The sequence below is a fragment of the Oncorhynchus mykiss genome, unplaced genomic scaffold (assembly GCF_013265735.2).
Source record: "Oncorhynchus mykiss isolate Arlee unplaced genomic scaffold, USDA_OmykA_1.1 un_scaffold_318, whole genome shotgun sequence".
NCBI lineage: Eukaryota > Metazoa > Chordata > Actinopteri > Salmoniformes > Salmonidae > Oncorhynchus > Oncorhynchus mykiss.
In genome coordinates, this window is record NW_023493767.1 from 73,407 (window position 1) to 87,702 (window position 14,296).

Consider the following 14,296-nt stretch of genomic DNA (forward strand, 5'->3'; position numbering starts at 1 on the left):
GCCTTTCGCTTGCGGCCACACCGGCCTGAGTACGCCTGATCTCGTCCGATCTTGGAAGCTAAGCAGGGTCGGGCCTGGTTAGTACTTGGATGGGAGACCGCCTGGGAATACCAGGTGCTGTAAGCTTTTTGTCACTGCCTTGTGGAATTTCAACTCTTTGTCCGTTTTTTCCCACAAGGCTGAAATATGTGCCCTCGCTTTGAAATAAGTAAGCAAGGTTAGTTTGTATTTCATCCAACAATCTGTGCTACAAATTATGGCTACAGTATATGCAATTTCTTCCACTTTTTGAGTGACACAAAGATGCTTATCTAAATGGTGGAAATGCAACAGCTGTTAATCAGGCTCACTTTGACTTTACATAGTGCACCAAGAGATAGTTTCTCGTTTACGGCCACACCGGCCTGAGTACGCCTGATCTCGTCCGATCTCGGAAGCTAAGCAGGGTCGGGCCTGGTTAGTACTTGAATGGGAGACCGCCTGGGAATACCAGGTGCTGTAAGCTTTTTGTCACTGCCTTGTGGAATTTCAACTCTTTGTCCGTTTTTTCCCACAAGGCTGAAATATGTGCCCTCGCTTTGAAATAAGTAAGCAAGGTTAGTTTGTATTTCATCCAACAATCTGTGCTACAAATTATGGCTACAGTATATGCAATTTCATCCATTTTTTGAGATTGCCTTTCGCTTACGGCCACACCGGCCTGAGTACGCCTGATCTCGTCCGATCTCGGAAGCTAAGCAGGGTCGGGCCTGGTTAGTACTTGGATGGGAGACCGCCTGGGAATACCAGGTGCTGTAAGCTTTTTGTCACTGCCCAGTGGAATTTCAACTCTTTGTCCGTTTTTTCCCACAAGGCTTAAATATGTGCCCTCGCTTTGAAATAAGTAAGCAAGGTTAGTTTGTATTTCATCCAACAATCTGTGCTACAAATTATGGCTACAGTATATGCAATTTCTTCCACTTTTTGAGTGACACAAAGATGCTTATCTAAATGGTGGAAATGCAACAGCTGTTAATCAGGCTCACTTTGACTTTACATAGTGCACCAAGAGATAGTTTCTCGTTTACGGCCACACCGGCCTGAGTACGCCTGATCTCGTCCGATCTCGGAAGCTAAGCAGGGTCGGGCCTGGTTAGTACTTGAATGGGAGACCGCCTGGGAATACCAGGTGCTGTAAGCTTTTTGTCACTGCCTTGTGGAATTTCAACTCTTTGTCCGTTTTTTCCCACAAGGCTGAAATATGTGCCCTCGCTTTGAAATAAGTAAGCAAGGTTAGTTTGTATTTCATCCAACAATCTGTGCTACAAATTATGGCTACAGTATATGCAATTTCATCCACTTTTTGAGATTGCCTTTCGCTTGCGGCCACACCGGCCTGAGTACGCCTGATCTCGTCCGATCTTGGAAGCTAAGCAGGGTCGGGCCTGGTTAGTACTTGGATGGGAGACCGCCTGGGAATACCAGGTGCTGTAAGCTTTTTGTCACTGCCTTGTGGAATTTCAACTCTTTGTCCGTTTTTTCCCACAAGGCTGAAATATGTGCCCTCGCTTTGAAATAAGTAAGCAAGGTTAGTTTGTATTTCATCCAACAATCTGTGCTACAAATTATGGCTACAGTATATGCAATTTCTTCCACTTTTTGAGTGACACAAAGATGCTTATCTAAATGGTGGAAATGCAACAGCTGTTAATCAGGCTCACTTTGACTTTACATAGTGCACCAAGAGATAGTTTCTCGCTTACGGCCACACCGGCCTGAGTACGCCTGATCTCGTCCGATCTCGGAAGCTAAGCAGGGTCGGGCCTGGTTAGTACTTGAATGGGAGACCGCCTGGGAATACCAGGTGCTGTAAGCTTTTTGTCACTGCCTTGTGGAATTTCAACTCTTTGTCCGTTTTTTCCCACAAGGCTGAAATATGTGCCCTCGCTTTGAAATAAGTAAGCAAGGTTAGTTTGTATTTCATCCAACAATCTGTGCTACAAATTATGGCTACAGTATATGCAATTTCATCCACTTTTTGAGATTTTGCTTTTCGCTTGCGGCCACACCGGCCTGAGTACGCCTGATCTCGTCCGATCTCGGAAGCTAAGCAGGGTCGGGCCTGGTTAGTACTTGGATGGGAGACCGCCTGGGAATACCAGGTGCTGTAAGCTTTTTGTCACTGCCTTGTGGAATTTCAACTCTTTGTCCGTTTTTTCCCACAAGGCTGAAATATGTGCCCTCGCTTTGAAATAAGTAAGCAAGGTTAGTTTGTATTTCATCCAACAATCTGTGCTACAAATTATGGCTACAGTATATGCAATTTCTTCCACTTTTTGAGTGACACAAAGATGCTTATCTAAATGGTGGAAATGCAACAGCTGTTAATCAGGCTCACTTTGACTTTACATAGTGCACCAAGAGATAGTTTCTCGTTTACGGCCACACCGGCCTGAGTACGCCTGATCTCGTCCGATCTCGGAAGCTAAGCAGGGTCGGGCCTGGTTAGTACTTGGATGGGAGACCGCCTGGGAATACCAGGTACTGTAAGCTTTTTGTCACTGCCTTGTGGAATTTCAACTCTTTGTCCGTTTTTTCCCACAAGGGTGAAATATGTGCCCTCGCTTTGAAATAAGTAAGCAAGGTTAGTTTGTATTTCATCCAACAATCTGTGCTACAAATTATGGCTACAGTATATGCAATTTCATCCACTTTTTGAGATTGCCTTTCGCTTGCGGCCACACCGGCCTGAGTACGCCTGATCTCGTCCGATCTCGGAAGCTAAGCAGGGTCGGGCCTGGTTAGTACTTGGATGGGAGACCGCCTGGGAATACCAGGTGCTGTAAGCTTTTTGTCACTGCCTTGTGGAATTTCAACTCTTTGTCCGTTTTTTCCCACAAGGCTGAAATATGTGCCCTCGCTTTGAAATAAGTAAGCAAGGTTAGTTTGTATTTCATCCAACAATCTGTGCTACAAATTATGGCTACAGTATATGCAATTTCTTCCACTTTTTGAGTGACACAAAGATGCTTATCTAAATGGTGGAAATGCAACAGCTGTTAATCAGGCTCACTTTGACTTTACATAGTGCACCAAGAGATAGTTTCTCGCTTACGGCCACACCGGCCTGAGTACGCCTGATCTCGTCTGATCTCGGAAGCTAAGCAGGGTCGGGCCTGGTTAGTACTTGGATGGGAGACCGTCTGGGAATACCAGGTGCTGTAAGCTTTTTGTCACTGCCTTGTGGAATTTCAACTCTTTGTCCGTTTTTTCCCACAAGGCTGAAATATGTGCCCTCGCTTTGAAATAAGTAAGCAAGGTTAGTTTGTATTTCATCCAACAATCTGTGCTACAAATTATGGCTACAGTATATGCAATTTCTTCCACTTTTTGAGTGACACAAAGATGCTTATCTAAATGGTGGAAATGCAACAGCTGTTAATCAGGCTCACTTTGACTTTACATAGTGCACCAAGAGATAGTTTCTCACTTACGGCCACACCGGCCTGAGTACGCCTGATCTCGTCCGATCTCGGAAGCTAAGCAGGGTCGGGCCTGGTTAGTACTTGGATGGGAGACCGCCTGGGAATACCAGGTGCTGTAAGCTTTTTGTCACTGCCTTGTGGAATTTCAACTCTTTGTCCGTTTTTTCCCACAAGGCTGAAATATGTGCCCTCGCTTTGAAATAAGTAAGCAAGGTTAGTTTGTATTTCATCCAACAATCTGTGCTACAAATTATGGCTACAGTATATGCAATTTCTTCCACTTTTTGAGTGACACAAAGATGCTTATCTAAATGGTGGAAATGCAACAGCTGTTAATCAGGCTCACTTTGACTTTACATAGTGCACCAAGAGATAGTTTCTCACTTACGGCCACACCGGCCTGAGTACGCCTGATCTCGTCCGATCTCGGAAGCTAAGCAGGGTCGGGCCTGGTTAGTACTTGGATGGGAGACCGCCTGGGAATACCAGGTGCTGTAAGCTTTTTGTCACTGCCTTGTGGAATTTCAACTCTTTGTCCGTTTTTTCCCACAAGGCTGAAATATGTGCCCTCGCTTTGAAATAAGTAAGCAAGGTTAGTTTGTATTTCATCCAACAATCTGTGCTACAAATTATGGCTACAGTATATGCAATTTCATCCATTTTTTGAGATTGCCTTTCGCTTACGGCCACACCGGCCTGAGTACGCCTGATCTCGTCCGATCTCGGAAGCTAAGCAGGGTCGGGCCTGGTTAGTACTTGGATGGGAGACCGCCTGGGAATACCAGGTGCTGTAAGCTTTTTGTCACTGCCCAGTGGAATTTCAACTCTTTGTCCGTTTTTTCCCACAAGGCTTAAATATGTGCCCTCGCTTTGAAATAAGTAAGCAAGGTTAGTTTGTATTTCATCCAACAATCTGTGCTACAAATTATGGCTACAGTATATGCAATTTCTTCCACTTTTTGAGTGACACAAAGATGCTTATCTAAATGGTGGAAATGCAACAGCTGTTAATCAGGCTCACTTTGACTTTACATAGTGCACCAAGAGATAGTTTCTCGTTTACGGCCACACCGGCCTGAGTACGCCTGATCTCGTCCGATCTCGGAAGCTAAGCAGGGTCGGGCCTGGTTAGTACTTGAATGGGAGACCGCCTGGGAATACCAGGTGCTGTAAGCTTTTTGTCACTGCCTTGTGGAATTTCAACTCTTTGTCCGTTTTTTCCCACAAGGCTGAAATATGTGCCCTCGCTTTGAAATAAGTAAGCAAGGTTAGTTTGTATTTCATCCAACAATCTGTGCTACAAATTATGGCTACAGTATATGCAATTTCATCCACTTTTTGAGATTGCCTTTCGCTTGCGGCCACACCGGCCTGAGTACGCCTGATCTCGTCCGATCTTGGAAGCTAAGCAGGGTCGGGCCTGGTTAGTACTTGGATGGGAGACCGCCTGGGAATACCAGGTGCTGTAAGCTTTTTGTCACTGCCTTGTGGAATTTCAACTCTTTGTCCGTTTTTTCCCACAAGGCTGAAATATGTGCCCTCGCTTTGAAATAAGTAAGCAAGGTTAGTTTGTATTTCATCCAACAATCTGTGCTACAAATTATGGCTACAGTATATGCAATTTCTTCCACTTTTTGAGTGACACAAAGATGCTTATCTAAATGGTGGAAATGCAACAGCTGTTAATCAGGCTCACTTTGACTTTACATAGTGCACCAAGAGATAGTTTCTCGTTTACGGCCACACCGGCCTGAGTACGCCTGATCTCGTCCGATCTCGGAAGCTAAGCAGGGTCGGGCCTGGTTAGTACTTGAATGGGAGACCGCCTGGGAATACCAGGTGCTGTAAGCTTTTTGTCACTGCCTTGTGGAATTTCAACTCTTTGTCCGTTTTTTCCCACAAGGCTGAAATATGTGCCCTCGCTTTGAAATAAGTAAGCAAGGTTAGTTTGTATTTCATCCAACAATCTGTGCTACAAATTATGGCTACAGTATATGCAATTTCATCCATTTTTTGAGATTGCCTTTCGCTTACGGCCACACCGGCCTGAGTACGCCTGATCTCGTCCGATCTCGGAAGCTAAGCAGGGTCGTGCCTGGTTAGTACTTGGATGGGAGACCGCCTGGGAATACCAGGTGCTGTAAGCTTTTTGTCACTGCCCAGTGGAATTTCAACTCTTTGTCCGTTTTTTCCCACAAGGCTTAAATATGTGCCCTCGCTTTGAAATAAGTAAGCAAGGTTAGTTTGTATTTCATCCAACAATCTGTGCTACAAATTATGGCTACAGTATATGCAATTTCTTCCACTTTTTGAGTGACACAAAGATGCTTATCTAAATGGTGGAAATGCAACAGCTGTTAATCAGGCTCACTTTGACTTTACATAGTGCACCAAGAGATAGTTTCTCGTTTACGGCCACACCGGCCTGAGTACGCCTGATCTCGTCCGATCTCGGAAGCTAAGCAGGGTCGGGCCTGGTTAGTACTTGAATGGGAGACCGCCTGGGAATACCAGGTGCTGTAAGCTTTTTGTCACTGCCTTGTGGAATTTCAACTCTTTGTCCGTTTTTTCCCACAAGGCTGAAATATGTGCCCTCGCTTTGAAATAAGTAAGCAAGGTTAGTTTGTATTTCATCCAACAATCTGTGCTACAAATTATGGCTACAGTATATGCAATTTCATCCACTTTTTGAGATTGCCTTTTGCTTGCGGCCACACCGGCCTGAGTACGCCTGATCTCGTCCGATCTTGGAAGCTAAGCAGGGTCGGGCCTGGTTAGTACTTGGATGGGAGACCGCCTGGGAATACCAGGTGCTGTAAGCTTTTTGTCACTGCCTTGTGGAATTTCAACTCTTTGTCCGTTTTTTCCCACAAGGCTGAAATATGTGCCCTCGCTTTGAAATAAGTAAGCAAGGTTAGTTTGTATTTCATCCAACAATCTGTGCTACAAATTATGGCTACAGTATATGCAATTTCTTCCACTTTTTGAGTGACACAAAGATGCTTATCTAAATGGTGGAAATGCAACAGCTGTTAATCAGGCTCACTTTGACTTTACATAGTGCACCAAGAGATAGTTTCTCGCTTACGGCCACACCGGCCTGAGTACGCCTGATCTCGTCCGATCTCGGAAGCTAAGCAGGGTCGGGCCTGGTTAGTACTTGAATGGGAGACCGCCTGGGAATACCAGGTGCTGTAAGCTTTTTGTCACTGCCTTGTGGAATTTCAACTCTTTGTCCGTTTTTTCCCACAAGGCTGAAATATGTGCCCTCGCTTTGAAATAAGTAAGCAAGGTTAGTTTGTATTTCATCCAACAATCTGTGCTACAAATTATGGCTACAGTATATGCAATTTCATCCACTTTTTGAGATTTTGCTTTTCGCTTGCGGCCACACCGGCCTGAGTACGCCTGATCTCGTCCGATCTCGGAAGCTAAGCAGGGTCGGGCCTGGTTAGTACTTGGATGGGAGACCGCCTGGGAATACCAGGTGCTGTAAGCTTTTTGTCACTGCCTTGTGGAATTTCAACTCTTTGTCCGTTTTTTCCCACAAGGCTGAAATATGTGCCCTCGCTTTGAAATAAGTAAGCAAGGTTAGTTTGTATTTCATCCAACAATCTGTGCTACAAATTATGGCTACAGTATATGCAATTTCTTCCACTTTTTGAGTGACACAAAGATGCTTATCTAAATGGTGGAAATGCAACAGCTGTTAATCAGGCTCACTTTGACTTTACATAGTGCACCAAGAGATAGTTTCTCGTTTACGGCCACACCGGCCTGAGTACGCCTGATCTCGTCCGATCTCGGAAGCTAAGCAGGGTCGGGCCTGGTTAGTACTTGGATGGGAGACCGCCTGGGAATACCAGGTACTGTAAGCTTTTTGTCACTGCCTTGTGGAATTTCAACTCTTTGTCCGTTTTTTCCCACAAGGCTGAAATATGTGCCCTCGCTTTGAAATAAGTAAGCAAGGTTAGTTTGTATTTCATCCAACAATCTGTGCTACAAATTATGGCTACAGTATATGCAATTTCATCCACTTTTTGAGATTGCCTTTCGCTTGCGGCCACACCGGCCTGAGTACGCCTGATCTCGTCCGATCTCGGAAGCTAAGCAGGGTCGGGCCTGGTTAGTACTTGGATGGGAGACCGCCTGGGAATACCAGGTGCTGTAAGCTTTTTGTCACTGCCTTGTGGAATTTCAACTCTTTGTCCGTTTTTTCCCACAAGGCTGAAATATGTGCCCTCGCTTTGAAATAAGTAAGCAAGGTTAGTTTGTATTTCATCCAACAATCTGTGCTACAAATTATGGCTACAGTATATGCAATTTCTTCCACTTTTTGAGTGACACAAAGATGCTTATCTAAATGGTGGAAATGCAACAGCTGTTAATCAGGCTCACTTTGACTTTACATAGTGCACCAAGAGATAGTTTCTCGCTTACGGCCACACCGGCCTGAGTACGCCTGATCTCGTCTGATCTCGGAAGCTAAGCAGGGTCGGGCCTGGTTAGTACTTGGATGGGAGACCGTCTGGGAATACCAGGTGCTGTAAGCTTTTTGTCACTGCCTTGTGGAATTTCAACTCTTTGTCCGTTTTTTCCCACAAGGCTGAAATATGTGCCCTCGCTTTGAAATAAGTAAGCAAGGTTAGTTTGTATTTCATCCAACAATCTGTGCTACAAATTATGGCTACAGTATATGCAATTTCTTCCACTTTTTGAGTGACACAAAGATGCTTATCTAAATGGTGGAAATGCAACAGCTGTTAATCAGGCTCACTTTGACTTTACATAGTGCACCAAGAGATAGTTTCTCACTTACGGCCACACCGGCCTGAGTACGCCTGATCTCGTCCGATCTCGGAAGCTAAGCAGGGTCGGGCCTGGTTAGTACTTGGATGGGAGACCGCCTGGGAATACCAGGTGCTGTAAGCTTTTTGTCACTGCCTTGTGGAATTTCAACTCTTTGTCCGTTTTTTCCCACAAGGCTGAAATATGTGCCCTCGCTTTGAAATAAGTAAGCAAGGTTAGTTTGTATTTCATCCAACAATCTGTGCTACAAATTATGGCTACAGTATATGCAATTTCATCCATTTTTTGAGATTGCCTTTCGCTTACGGCCACACCGGCCTGAGTACGCCTGATCTCGTCCGATCTCGGAAGATAAGCAGGGTCGGGCCTGGTTAGTACTTGGATGGGAGACCGCCTGGGAATACCAGGTGCTGTAAGCTTTTTGTCACTGCCCAGTGGAATTTCAACTCTTTGTCCGTTTTTTCCCACAAGGCTTAAATATGTGCCCTCGCTTTGAAATAAGTAAGCAAGGTTAGTTTGTATTTCATCCAACAATCTGTGCTACAAATTATGGCTACAGTATATGCAATTTCTTCCACTTTTTGAGTGACACAAAGATGCTTATCTAAATGGTGGAAATGCAACAGCTGTTAATCAGGCTCACTTTGACTTTACATAGTGCACCAAGAGATAGTTTCTCGTTTACGGCCACACCGGCCTGAGTACGCCTGATCTCGTCCGATCTCGGAAGCTAAGCAGGGTCGGGCCTGGTTAGTACTTGAATGGGAGACCGCCTGGGAATACCAGGTGCTGTAAGCTTTTTGTCACTGCCTTGTGGAATTTCAACTCTTTGTCCGTTTTTTCCCACAAGGCTGAAATATGTGCCCTCGCTTTGAAATAAGTAAGCAAGGTTAGTTTGTATTTCATCCAACAATCTGTGCTACAAATTATGGCTACAGTATATGCAATTTCATCCACTTTTTGAGATTGCCTTTCGCTTGCGGCCACACCGGCCTGAGTACGCCTGATCTCGTCCGATCTTGGAAGCTAAGCAGGGTCGGGCCTGGTTAGTACTTGGATGGGAGACCGCCTGGGAATACCAGGTGCTGTAAGCTTTTTGTCACTGCCTTGTGGAATTTCAACTCTTTGTCCGTTTTTTCCCACAAGGCTGAAATATGTGCCCTCGCTTTGAAATAAGTAAGCAAGGTTAGTTTGTATTTCATCCAACAATCTGTGCTACAAATTATGGCTACAGTATATGCAATTTCTTCCACTTTTTGAGTGACACAAAGATGCTTATCTAAATGGTGGAAATGCAACAGCTGTTAATCAGGCTCACTTTGACTTTACATAGTGCACCAAGAGATAGTTTCTCGCTTACGGCCACACCGGCCTGAGTACGCCTGATCTCGTCCGATCTCGGAAGCTAAGCAGGGTCGGGCCTGGTTAGTACTTGGATGGGAGACCGCCTGGGAATACCAGGTGCTGTAAGCTTTTTGTCACTGCCTTGTGGAATTTCAACTCTTTGTCCGTTTTTTCCCACAAGGCTGAAATATGTGCCCTCGCTTTGAAATAAGTAAGCAAGGTTAGTTTGTATTTCATCCAACAATCTGTGCTACAAATTATGGCTACAGTATATGCAATTTCATCCACTTTTTGAGATTGCCTTTCGCTTACGGCCACACCGGCCTGAGTACGCCTGATCTCGTCCGATCTCGGAAGCTAAGCAGGGTCGGGCCTGGTTAGTACTTGGATGGGAGACCGCCTGGGAATACCAGGTGCTGTAAGCTTTTTGTCACTGCCTTGTGGAATTTCAACTCTTTGTCCGTTTTTTCCCACAAGGCTGAAATATGTGCCCTCGCTTTGAAATAAGTAAGCAAGGTTAGTTTGTATTTCATCCAACAATCTGTGCTACAAATTATGGCTACAGTATATGCAATTTCTTCCACTTTTTGAGTGACACAAAGATGCTTATCTAAATGGTGGAAATGCAACAGCTGTTAATCAGGCTCACTTTGACTTTACATAGTGCACCAAGAGATAGTTTCTCGCTTACGGCCACACCGGCCTGAGTACGCCTGATCTCGTCCGATCTCGGAAGCTAAGCAGGGTCGGGCCTGGTTAGTACTTGGATGGGAGACCGCCTGGGAATACCAGGTGCTGTAAGCTTTTTGTCACTGCCTTGTGGAATTTCAACTCTTTGTCCGTTTTTTCCCACAAGGCTGAAATATGTGCCCTCGCTTTGAAATAAGTAAGCAAGGTTAGTTTGTATTTCATCCAACAATCTGTGCTACAAATTATGGCTACAGTATATGCAATTTCATCCATTTTTTGAGATTGCCTTTCGCTTACGGCCACACCGGCCTGAGTACGCCTGATCTCGTCCGATCTCGGAAGCTAAGCAGGGTCGGGCCTGGTTAGTACTTGGATGGGAGACCGCCTGGGAATACCAGGTGCTGTAAGCTTTTTGTCACTGCCTTGTGGAATTTCAACTCTTTGTCCGTTTTTTCCCACAAGGCTGAAATATGTGCCCTCGCTTTGAAATAAGTAAGCAAGGTTAGTTTGTATTTCATCCAACAATCTGTGCTACAAATTATGGCTACAGTATATGCAATTTCTTCCACTTTTTGAGTGACACAAAGATGCTTATCTAAATGGTGGAAATGCAACAGCTGTTAATCAGGCTCACTTTGACTTTACATAGTGCACCAAGAGATAGTTTCTCGTTTACGGCCACACCGGCCTGAGTACGCCTGATCTCGTCCGATCTCGGAAGCTAAGCAGGGTCGGGCCTGGTTAGTACTTGAATGGGAGACCGCCTGGGAATACCAGGTGCTGTAAGCTTTTTGTCACTGCCTTGTGGAATTTCAACTCTTTGTCCGTTTTTTCCCACAAGGCTGAAATATGTGCCCTCGCTTTGAAATAAGTAAGCAAGGTTAGTTTGTATTTCATCCAACAATCTGTGCTACAAATTATGGCTACAGTATATGCAATTTCATCCACTTTTTGAGATTGCCTTTCGCTTGCGGCCACACCGGCCTGAGTACGCCTGATCTCGTCCGATCTTGGAAGCTAAGCAGGGTCGGGCCTGGTTAGTACTTGGATGGGAGACCGCCTGGGAATACCAGGTGCTGTAAGCTTTTTGTCACTGCCTTGTGGAATTTCAACTCTTTGTCCGTTTTTTCCCACAAGGCTGAAATATGTGCCCTCGCTTTGAAATAAGTAAGCAAGGTTAGTTTGTATTTCATCCAACAATCTGTGCTACAAATTATGGCTACAGTATATGCAATTTCTTCCACTTTTTGAGTGACACAAAGATGCTTATCTAAATGGTGGAAATGCAACAGCTGTTAATCAGGCTCACTTTGACTTTACATAGTGCACCAAGAGATAGTTTCTCGCTTACGGCCACACCGGCCTGAGTACGCCTGATCTCGTCCGATCTCGGAAGCTAAGCAGGGTCGGGCCTGGTTAGTACTTGGATGGGAGACCGCCTGGGAATACCAGGTGCTGTAAGCTTTTTGTCACTGCCTTGTGGAATTTCAACTCTTTGTCCGTTTTTTCCCACAAGGCTGAAATATGTGCCCTCGCTTTGAAATAAGTAAGCAAGGTTAGTTTGTATTTCATCCAACAATCTGTGCTACAAATTATGGCTACAGTATATGCAATTTCATCCACTTTTTGAGATTGCCTTTCGCTTACGGCCACACCGGCCTGAGTACGCCTGATCTCGTCCGATCTCGGAAGCTAAGCAGGGTCGGGCCTGGTTAGTACTTGGATGGGAGACCGCCTGGGAATACCAGGTGCTGTAAGCTTTTTGTCACTGCCTTGTGGAATTTCAACTCTTTGTCCGTTTTTTCCCACAAGGCTGAAATATGTGCCCTCGCTTTGAAATAAGTAAGCAAGGTTAGTTTGTATTTCATCCAACAATCTGTGCTACAAATTATGGCTACAGTATATGCAATTTCTTCCACTTTTTGAGTGACACAAAGATGCTTATCTAAATGGTGGAAATGCAACAGCTGTTAATCAGGCTCACTTTGACTTTACATAGTGCACCAAGAGATAGTTTCTCGCTTACGGCCACACCGGCCTGAGTACGCCTGATCTCGTCCGATCTCGGAAGCTAAGCAGGGTCGGGCCTGGTTAGTACTTGGATGGGAGACCGCCTGGGAATACCAGGTGCTGTAAGCTTTTTGTCACTGCCTTGTGGAATTTCAACTCTTTGTCCGTTTTTTCCCACAAGGCTGAAATATGTGCCCTCGCTTTGAAATAAGTAAGCAAGGTTAGTTTGTATTTCATCCAACAATCTGTGCTACAAATTATGGCTACAGTATATGCAATTTCATCCATTTTTTGAGATTGCCTTTCGCTTACGGCCACACCGGCCTGAGTACGCCTGATCTCGTCCGATCTCGGAAGCTAAGCAGGGTCGGGCCTGGTTAGTACTTGGATGGGAGACCGCCTGGGAATACCAGGTGCTGTAAGCTTTTTGTCACTGCCTTGTGGAATTTCAACTCTTTGTCCGTTTTTTCCCACAAGGCTGAAATATGTGCCCTCGCTTTGAAATAAGTAAGCAAGGTTAGTTTGTATTTCATCCAACAATCTGTGCTACAAATTATGGCTACAGTATATGCAATTTCTTCCACTTTTTGAGTGACACAAAGATGCTTATCTAAATGGTGGAAATGCAACAGCTGTTAATCAGGCTCACTTTGACTTTACATAGTGCACCAAGAGATAGTTTCTCGTTTACGGCCACACCGGCCTGAGTACGCCTGATCTCGTCCGATCTCGGAAGCTAAGCAGGGTCGGGCCTGGTTAGTACTTGAATGGGAGACCGCCTGGGAATACCAGGTGCTGTAAGCTTTTTGTCACTGCCTTGTGGAATTTCAACTCTTTGTCCGTTTTTTCCCACAAGGCTGAAATATGTGCCCTCGCTTTGAAATAAGTAAGCAAGGTTAGTTTGTATTTCATCCAACAATCTGTGCTACAAATTATGGCTACAGTATATGCAATTTCATCCATTTTTTGAGATTGCCTTTCGCTTACGGCCACACCGGCCTGAGTACGCCTGATCTCGTCCGATCTCGGAAGCTAAGCAGGGTCGGGCCTGGTTAGTACTTGGATGGGAGACCGCCTGGGAATACCAGGTGCTGTAAGCTTTTTGTCACTGCCCAGTGGAATTTCAACTCTTTGTCCGTTTTTTCCCACAAGGCTTAAATATGTGCCCTCGCTTTGAAATAAGTAAGCAAGGTTAGTTTGTATTTCATCCAACAATCTGTGCTACAAATTATGGCTACAGTATATGCAATTTCTTCCACTTTTTGAGTGACACAAAGATGCTTATCTAAATGGTGGAAATGCAACAGCTGTTAATCAGGCTCACTTTGACTTTACATAGTGCACCAAGAGATAGTTTCTCGTTTACGGCCACACCGGCCTGAGTACGCCTGATCTCGTCCGATCTCGGAAGCTAAGCAGGGTCGGGCCTGGTTAGTACTTGAATGGGAGACCGCCTGGGAATACCAGGTGCTGTAAGCTTTTTGTCACTGCCTTGTGGAATTTCAACTCTTTGTCCGTTTTTTCCCACAAGGCTGAAATATGTGCCCTCGCTTTGAAATAAGTAAGCAAGGTTAGTTTGTATTTCATCCAACAATCTGTGCTACAAATTATGGCTACAGTATATGCAATTTCATCCATTTTTTGAGATTGCCTTTCGCTTACGGCCACACCGGCCTGAGTACGCCTGATCTCGTCCGATCTCGGAAGCTAAGCAGGGTCGGGCCTGGTTAGTACTTGGATGGGAGACCGCCTGGGAATACCAGGTGCTGTAAGCTTTTTGTCACTGCCTTGTGGAATTTCAACTCTTTGTCCGTTTTTTCCCACAAGGCTGAAATATGTGCCCTCGCTTTGAAATAAGTAAGCAAGGTTAGTTTGTATTTCATCCAACAATCTGTGCTACAAATTATGGCTACAGTATATGCAATTTCTTCCACTTTTTGAGTGACACAAAGATGCTTATCTAAATGGTGGAAATGCAA

General features: G+C 45.0%; 42 non-coding genes across 42 annotated transcripts; all 42 read left to right on the forward strand.

Annotated features, from left to right (window-relative positions):
• The first annotated feature begins 7 nt into the window (after positions 1-7).
• LOC118950926 lies at positions 8-126 on the forward strand. The gene has a single exon (XR_005042853.1). It is a non-coding gene; the product is annotated as a 5S ribosomal RNA (ribosomal RNA).
• Positions 127-386: 260 nt separating this feature from the next.
• Positions 387-505, forward strand: LOC118950826. Its single transcript, XR_005042753.1, has one exon. It is a non-coding gene; the product is annotated as a 5S ribosomal RNA (ribosomal RNA).
• Positions 506-682: 177 nt separating this feature from the next.
• LOC118950638 lies at positions 683-801 on the forward strand. Its single transcript, XR_005042565.1, has one exon. It is a non-coding gene; the product is annotated as a 5S ribosomal RNA (ribosomal RNA).
• A 260-nt stretch (positions 802-1,061) lies between these two features.
• LOC118950828 lies at positions 1,062-1,180 on the forward strand. The gene has a single exon (XR_005042755.1). It is a non-coding gene; the product is annotated as a 5S ribosomal RNA (ribosomal RNA).
• Positions 1,181-1,357: 177 nt separating this feature from the next.
• LOC118950928 lies at positions 1,358-1,476 on the forward strand. The gene has a single exon (XR_005042855.1). It is a non-coding gene; the product is annotated as a 5S ribosomal RNA (ribosomal RNA).
• A 260-nt stretch (positions 1,477-1,736) lies between these two features.
• Positions 1,737-1,855, forward strand: LOC118950721. Its single transcript, XR_005042648.1, has one exon. It is a non-coding gene; the product is annotated as a 5S ribosomal RNA (ribosomal RNA).
• Positions 1,856-2,034: 179 nt separating this feature from the next.
• LOC118950757 lies at positions 2,035-2,153 on the forward strand. The gene has a single exon (XR_005042684.1). It is a non-coding gene; the product is annotated as a 5S ribosomal RNA (ribosomal RNA).
• Positions 2,154-2,413: 260 nt separating this feature from the next.
• LOC118950906 lies at positions 2,414-2,532 on the forward strand. The gene has a single exon (XR_005042833.1). It is a non-coding gene; the product is annotated as a 5S ribosomal RNA (ribosomal RNA).
• Positions 2,533-2,709: 177 nt separating this feature from the next.
• LOC118950758 lies at positions 2,710-2,828 on the forward strand. Its single transcript, XR_005042685.1, has one exon. It is a non-coding gene; the product is annotated as a 5S ribosomal RNA (ribosomal RNA).
• A 260-nt stretch (positions 2,829-3,088) lies between these two features.
• Positions 3,089-3,207, forward strand: LOC118950781. Its single transcript, XR_005042708.1, has one exon. It is a non-coding gene; the product is annotated as a 5S ribosomal RNA (ribosomal RNA).
• A 260-nt stretch (positions 3,208-3,467) lies between these two features.
• On the forward strand, positions 3,468-3,586 carry LOC118950807. The gene has a single exon (XR_005042734.1). It is a non-coding gene; the product is annotated as a 5S ribosomal RNA (ribosomal RNA).
• Positions 3,587-3,846: 260 nt separating this feature from the next.
• On the forward strand, positions 3,847-3,965 carry LOC118950808. Its single transcript, XR_005042735.1, has one exon. It is a non-coding gene; the product is annotated as a 5S ribosomal RNA (ribosomal RNA).
• A 177-nt stretch (positions 3,966-4,142) lies between these two features.
• Positions 4,143-4,261, forward strand: LOC118950640. Its single transcript, XR_005042567.1, has one exon. It is a non-coding gene; the product is annotated as a 5S ribosomal RNA (ribosomal RNA).
• Positions 4,262-4,521: 260 nt separating this feature from the next.
• LOC118950829 lies at positions 4,522-4,640 on the forward strand. Its single transcript, XR_005042756.1, has one exon. It is a non-coding gene; the product is annotated as a 5S ribosomal RNA (ribosomal RNA).
• A 177-nt stretch (positions 4,641-4,817) lies between these two features.
• Positions 4,818-4,936, forward strand: LOC118950929. The gene has a single exon (XR_005042856.1). It is a non-coding gene; the product is annotated as a 5S ribosomal RNA (ribosomal RNA).
• Positions 4,937-5,196: 260 nt separating this feature from the next.
• On the forward strand, positions 5,197-5,315 carry LOC118950830. Its single transcript, XR_005042757.1, has one exon. It is a non-coding gene; the product is annotated as a 5S ribosomal RNA (ribosomal RNA).
• Positions 5,316-5,492: 177 nt separating this feature from the next.
• On the forward strand, positions 5,493-5,611 carry LOC118951001. Its single transcript, XR_005042928.1, has one exon. It is a non-coding gene; the product is annotated as a 5S ribosomal RNA (ribosomal RNA).
• Positions 5,612-5,871: 260 nt separating this feature from the next.
• LOC118950831 lies at positions 5,872-5,990 on the forward strand. The gene has a single exon (XR_005042758.1). It is a non-coding gene; the product is annotated as a 5S ribosomal RNA (ribosomal RNA).
• A 177-nt stretch (positions 5,991-6,167) lies between these two features.
• LOC118950930 lies at positions 6,168-6,286 on the forward strand. The gene has a single exon (XR_005042857.1). It is a non-coding gene; the product is annotated as a 5S ribosomal RNA (ribosomal RNA).
• Positions 6,287-6,546: 260 nt separating this feature from the next.
• Positions 6,547-6,665, forward strand: LOC118950723. Its single transcript, XR_005042650.1, has one exon. It is a non-coding gene; the product is annotated as a 5S ribosomal RNA (ribosomal RNA).
• A 179-nt stretch (positions 6,666-6,844) lies between these two features.
• On the forward strand, positions 6,845-6,963 carry LOC118950759. The gene has a single exon (XR_005042686.1). It is a non-coding gene; the product is annotated as a 5S ribosomal RNA (ribosomal RNA).
• Positions 6,964-7,223: 260 nt separating this feature from the next.
• Positions 7,224-7,342, forward strand: LOC118950907. Its single transcript, XR_005042834.1, has one exon. It is a non-coding gene; the product is annotated as a 5S ribosomal RNA (ribosomal RNA).
• Positions 7,343-7,519: 177 nt separating this feature from the next.
• On the forward strand, positions 7,520-7,638 carry LOC118950760. Its single transcript, XR_005042687.1, has one exon. It is a non-coding gene; the product is annotated as a 5S ribosomal RNA (ribosomal RNA).
• Positions 7,639-7,898: 260 nt separating this feature from the next.
• LOC118950782 lies at positions 7,899-8,017 on the forward strand. The gene has a single exon (XR_005042709.1). It is a non-coding gene; the product is annotated as a 5S ribosomal RNA (ribosomal RNA).
• Positions 8,018-8,277: 260 nt separating this feature from the next.
• LOC118950809 lies at positions 8,278-8,396 on the forward strand. Its single transcript, XR_005042736.1, has one exon. It is a non-coding gene; the product is annotated as a 5S ribosomal RNA (ribosomal RNA).
• A 177-nt stretch (positions 8,397-8,573) lies between these two features.
• LOC118950718 lies at positions 8,574-8,692 on the forward strand. Its single transcript, XR_005042645.1, has one exon. It is a non-coding gene; the product is annotated as a 5S ribosomal RNA (ribosomal RNA).
• Positions 8,693-8,952: 260 nt separating this feature from the next.
• Positions 8,953-9,071, forward strand: LOC118950832. The gene has a single exon (XR_005042759.1). It is a non-coding gene; the product is annotated as a 5S ribosomal RNA (ribosomal RNA).
• A 177-nt stretch (positions 9,072-9,248) lies between these two features.
• LOC118950931 lies at positions 9,249-9,367 on the forward strand. Its single transcript, XR_005042858.1, has one exon. It is a non-coding gene; the product is annotated as a 5S ribosomal RNA (ribosomal RNA).
• Positions 9,368-9,627: 260 nt separating this feature from the next.
• On the forward strand, positions 9,628-9,746 carry LOC118950641. Its single transcript, XR_005042568.1, has one exon. It is a non-coding gene; the product is annotated as a 5S ribosomal RNA (ribosomal RNA).
• Positions 9,747-9,923: 177 nt separating this feature from the next.
• LOC118950642 lies at positions 9,924-10,042 on the forward strand. The gene has a single exon (XR_005042569.1). It is a non-coding gene; the product is annotated as a 5S ribosomal RNA (ribosomal RNA).
• Positions 10,043-10,302: 260 nt separating this feature from the next.
• LOC118950643 lies at positions 10,303-10,421 on the forward strand. The gene has a single exon (XR_005042570.1). It is a non-coding gene; the product is annotated as a 5S ribosomal RNA (ribosomal RNA).
• A 177-nt stretch (positions 10,422-10,598) lies between these two features.
• LOC118950644 lies at positions 10,599-10,717 on the forward strand. The gene has a single exon (XR_005042571.1). It is a non-coding gene; the product is annotated as a 5S ribosomal RNA (ribosomal RNA).
• A 260-nt stretch (positions 10,718-10,977) lies between these two features.
• On the forward strand, positions 10,978-11,096 carry LOC118950834. The gene has a single exon (XR_005042761.1). It is a non-coding gene; the product is annotated as a 5S ribosomal RNA (ribosomal RNA).
• A 177-nt stretch (positions 11,097-11,273) lies between these two features.
• Positions 11,274-11,392, forward strand: LOC118950932. The gene has a single exon (XR_005042859.1). It is a non-coding gene; the product is annotated as a 5S ribosomal RNA (ribosomal RNA).
• A 260-nt stretch (positions 11,393-11,652) lies between these two features.
• Positions 11,653-11,771, forward strand: LOC118950645. Its single transcript, XR_005042572.1, has one exon. It is a non-coding gene; the product is annotated as a 5S ribosomal RNA (ribosomal RNA).
• A 177-nt stretch (positions 11,772-11,948) lies between these two features.
• LOC118950646 lies at positions 11,949-12,067 on the forward strand. The gene has a single exon (XR_005042573.1). It is a non-coding gene; the product is annotated as a 5S ribosomal RNA (ribosomal RNA).
• A 260-nt stretch (positions 12,068-12,327) lies between these two features.
• LOC118950647 lies at positions 12,328-12,446 on the forward strand. The gene has a single exon (XR_005042574.1). It is a non-coding gene; the product is annotated as a 5S ribosomal RNA (ribosomal RNA).
• A 177-nt stretch (positions 12,447-12,623) lies between these two features.
• LOC118950648 lies at positions 12,624-12,742 on the forward strand. The gene has a single exon (XR_005042575.1). It is a non-coding gene; the product is annotated as a 5S ribosomal RNA (ribosomal RNA).
• A 260-nt stretch (positions 12,743-13,002) lies between these two features.
• Positions 13,003-13,121, forward strand: LOC118950835. Its single transcript, XR_005042762.1, has one exon. It is a non-coding gene; the product is annotated as a 5S ribosomal RNA (ribosomal RNA).
• A 177-nt stretch (positions 13,122-13,298) lies between these two features.
• Positions 13,299-13,417, forward strand: LOC118950649. The gene has a single exon (XR_005042576.1). It is a non-coding gene; the product is annotated as a 5S ribosomal RNA (ribosomal RNA).
• Positions 13,418-13,677: 260 nt separating this feature from the next.
• On the forward strand, positions 13,678-13,796 carry LOC118950836. Its single transcript, XR_005042763.1, has one exon. It is a non-coding gene; the product is annotated as a 5S ribosomal RNA (ribosomal RNA).
• Positions 13,797-13,973: 177 nt separating this feature from the next.
• Positions 13,974-14,092, forward strand: LOC118950651. The gene has a single exon (XR_005042578.1). It is a non-coding gene; the product is annotated as a 5S ribosomal RNA (ribosomal RNA).
• Positions 14,093-14,296: the final 204 nt, after the last annotated feature.